We start from the raw sequence: 4,305 nt of genomic DNA on the forward strand, positions 1-4,305 counted from the left end.
CCGTGCATGCTTTATAGACTAGCAACATGAGTTTACAAAACTTTAAATAAAATTTACTAAAACAATTTCTAAAGAAACCTTGTCTATTTCCTTTTCCGGTGTTAGCAAATATGTACAGAATCTTGCAGGTTTGTGACCACTTTTTGTCTAGTTAATCTTGGCCCTTGATCTTGTATTCTTCAATCTGCTTTGTAGACTTTCCAATTAAGTGAATGAATTGTTTATTGACTGATAATCTTGAATCTTGAACTTGTCTGTATTCTGAATTTGAGATAGTATGTCAAGATCTCTAATTGTTTCACAGAGAATGACATATCAATAAGTATAATGACTTATCGATAAATCTGAGTTCTTTATAGGTATATTTGACTTGTCGAGGTCTCTTGTTCTTTACATGTGAAATGACTTGTCGATCTGTCTGAAATCTCTACATGTAAAAATGACTTGTCGATATCTCTGAGATCTCTACATGCAGAAATGACTTGTCGATATCTCTAAGATCTCTATATACACAATCTGATTTATCGATATCTCTAAGATCTCTATATGAGAAATTGACTTGTCGATATCCCCAGTTCTCTATATCTACATTTGACTTGTCGATATCACTGAGATCTCTATATGCAGAAATGACTTATCGATATCTCCAGTATTCTACATCTATATTTGACTTGTCGATATCTCCAAGACTTTTCTATAAGCCATTTTGGACTTCTCGGATGACTTCTCGATATAACTTGATCTGTAACTTGTCGATATCTTGACTTAGAACAATATTCATAGAATAGCTTTATTCAACTCCAAGCTTCTAAATCTTTTCTCTGAGGCATGATCATGACTTGATCTTCTTGCATAATTTATTCCTTAGCTTGAATATGTTCACTGAGAAAAAAATACCCTAGTCTAATCTACTAACAATTTTTACAGACTCAAGAAACACAATTATAAAATATATAATTGATTATCAATCAACTAAATCTTAGGGCTGTCAATGTGACTTAGTCTTGTTATGGTACATGTATGTCTTGCACAACACACATAATCAGACGTCAACCTGTACAATCCTTCTGACTTACCTATTATCAATTAACACATAAACATGCTTTGACTCTATTTTACAGTCAATCCATTTTAAACACAATATTCTATAAATCAACGCTTGTATAAACATATCAAAAATATGACATTATCTCGTCTAATTATAAGACTATCCCCCTGTTATTCTATTTCAATCAACAATCAATCCACTTAATCTGACTTTATAACTCAACATATACTTGTTCAACGCCCATCAAAACACAATATCAACTTATTCATAGCATTTATCATATTCGTAAAACAAGGGTTACACATAATTACAACATTCAACCACAAGACTCTTGACTCAAGTACGCACAAAAACATATAATTCATGTACCACATAACTCAGACCATTAAAACATTCGACTCAGTATGTTTAAAACTGAAATCAAGTCGAAATACAACTTTTCAATAGTTACGCGACTCAGAAACGTTTACAAAATCAAGCGACCTTTCTAAACGAAAGATTTTAGGTCTCGAAAGTATTTTTAATGGAAGTATAATATTTTTCTAAGTGTAGACGCGTTCATTTCGTATTAAAGGATGAACGGTCTATTTATTATGAATAAAATAAGAATATATCAATTAATAATAATATTAATTGAATTTTCAATACCTTAATATAATTTTTTTTACAAGCTCAAAATAATTTTTAAATCACTATTGGGTTCAATTATAAATAATTAAATTTTATTTAACTATTTACAAATAAAATTAATAGATTAAATGAATGAATGAATTAATTAAATCTATAAATCATTAATTAAAATAAACTATAGATAATTAAATAGAATTTTGGATTTTAAAAAATAATAAATAAAATAATTTAGTTAATTATTTAAAATAATTAACTAAATTAAATTTTGGAAAAAACAATTTTTGGAATTTAAAAATCATTTTTTGATTTATTTAAAAAATAGTTCGAAAAACACTTTTTAGAATGGGGTTGTCTTCTTCGTAGGATCAGAGGGAGGAGAACATGGGGCTAACCGGACCGCGACGAACACGTCTCTGGAATCCTCCAGAAACCGGACGACGTCCGGCGTCATTTCGGAGGCTTCCAAACACATCCAAAAACAATCCATTTCGATCGTTTTTCACACCAAACTCGATCAGAATCAATCAAGCAATCACATCGTGACCATAACACAATCAAATCGTGGTTAAATCTCTGGTTCCGATAGAAAACCGTTCGAACCATCAAGTTTTTTGGCGAACTATGATTTCAATTATTTCTAAACTAAAAATTACGATTAAAATACCAAATTAAAGCTGAGACACTGTACAATCTACTCATATAATCAAAATCAACCAAATAATAAAAAACAAACTCATATAATTGAATCAAATTTTTACATAAACTTATGAACTAGACTTAATACCTTGGGGAATCAAACATAACAAATAAACACATGAATAAACTGGAAATCACATAATAAAGCTATATATATCGTCAAAAACAACCAAAACCTCAGAATAAAAAAGCCCTAATTCAAACCATAAACCCTAAAAATCGAATTTACAAATAACCAACTTGAGGTATGATTTGAGGACATAATCTGATAGAACTCTTCATGAGATTCAATTTTGTAACAAATACGACCCCCTATGCTTTCCAGATCACCTCAAAATCATTTTTTGATCCTTGCATCAATTGAAGAACATAAACCCTAATTTAACCCTATTTAATTCAAATTTTTGTAAAATTTACAGAAAAATACCTATAATATCTGCAATGATTTGATTGATATGGTTGTTTAGTACGTTTCAAGAGCTTCTATTCGGCAACTTGAGCGTCAAAATATGACTTTACCAGCACCTTCGAATCTTGCTTTGATTATGAAGAACGCGAAGAACACTTATCTGGTTTCTCTGGATAATTACGAAATTTTACTGTATAAAATGTTTTTCTGTACGAAATAAAGTACAATGAAGGATATTTATATGTACGTGAAATTAGAACCCCGTTGGATCATGTCGGATATAAAAATTCAATACTTAATAGCTAAGAATAAATAAAAATTGATCCATACGGTTCCCGTCTTAAGATAAGCATTAAAATTAGAAAATTTAAAAAAGGTTTGTGTTAGGAATATGTTGTGAACTTGATGATAAATTAATCAAAACACCTTAGTAGATTTAACATAGTGAATTTTGTAGCACTCGACGGATAGTCAAATGTAGTCCCCATAGATGATTTAATATAGTCCCGACGGATGACAATATCACATCCACCGGGTGAGTAGCTTATGTAACAAATAAGTATTGTAGCACGTTTCTGTAAACAACTTTGTGTAGATTCTGTAGGAGTATATGAGTCATGTTGACTACTATTGGATATGCAGAATAGGTTGATTAATTGTAAATATGAGATGTCTTGTAATTCTGTATAAGTGAAATGGAGTCAAGTGACAAATAGCTACCCGACGGATGATCAACAAAGCTACCCGATGGATGATCAACAAAGCTTCCCGACAGATGACAAGCATGTACCCGACGGATGATCAAATTCAAATATCTGTTGACAATGACAACACAGTCACATGCGTTGGGTGTTTGCAAAAGGAATGTGGCAGCCTGTTGAGCAGGAATTTGAGAACAAAGAAGCATTACCATGAAGCATTACCATTTCCATACAATTGTGAAGATATTCAAAGATGCTGGAATAGAGTAGTGAAGGAGAATGAAGTTAGACTAGATATGTTTCGTTTTATTATCTTGTCTTACTGTCATGTAAACTTGGTGATATATAAACAAAGTGTAGCTAGTAGAACAAAAAAAAGCAAACACATTTTAAGAGAGATAGAAAAAGCTGTACTTGTCAAGAATTTCTCTGTAGTTTGTCTGTTTTACTTGTAAAGCAGCTGTGAGCCATTTTAAGCTACACAGAGTTCTCAAACTAATATATATATATATATTTCTCTGGTGGATACATTCTAATCCACCAGAAAGTTTTAAGAGCTTGTGTTTTTATTACTTTGAGTTTTGATTTATATAATTCTTTCATTCCGCACTCTGCAAATCAAACACTTATATATATTCAGTTAGAACAGTTTTAAAATCTTGAAAAAGTAGCCAGAATTACATTCAACCCCCTTCTATAATTCTTGTTGTATTGTTAGGGAATAACAATTGGTATCAGAGCAAGCTCTTAAAGTACAAAGAGTGTAAAGATCACAACAAACAACAAGATGAATAAGAAGGATGTTGGAGTCAAAATTCCAT

The sequence above is a fragment of the Apium graveolens genome, chromosome 11 (assembly GCF_009905375.1).
Source record: "Apium graveolens cultivar Ventura chromosome 11, ASM990537v1, whole genome shotgun sequence".
NCBI classification, from domain to species: Eukaryota; Viridiplantae; Streptophyta; class Magnoliopsida; order Apiales; family Apiaceae; genus Apium; species Apium graveolens.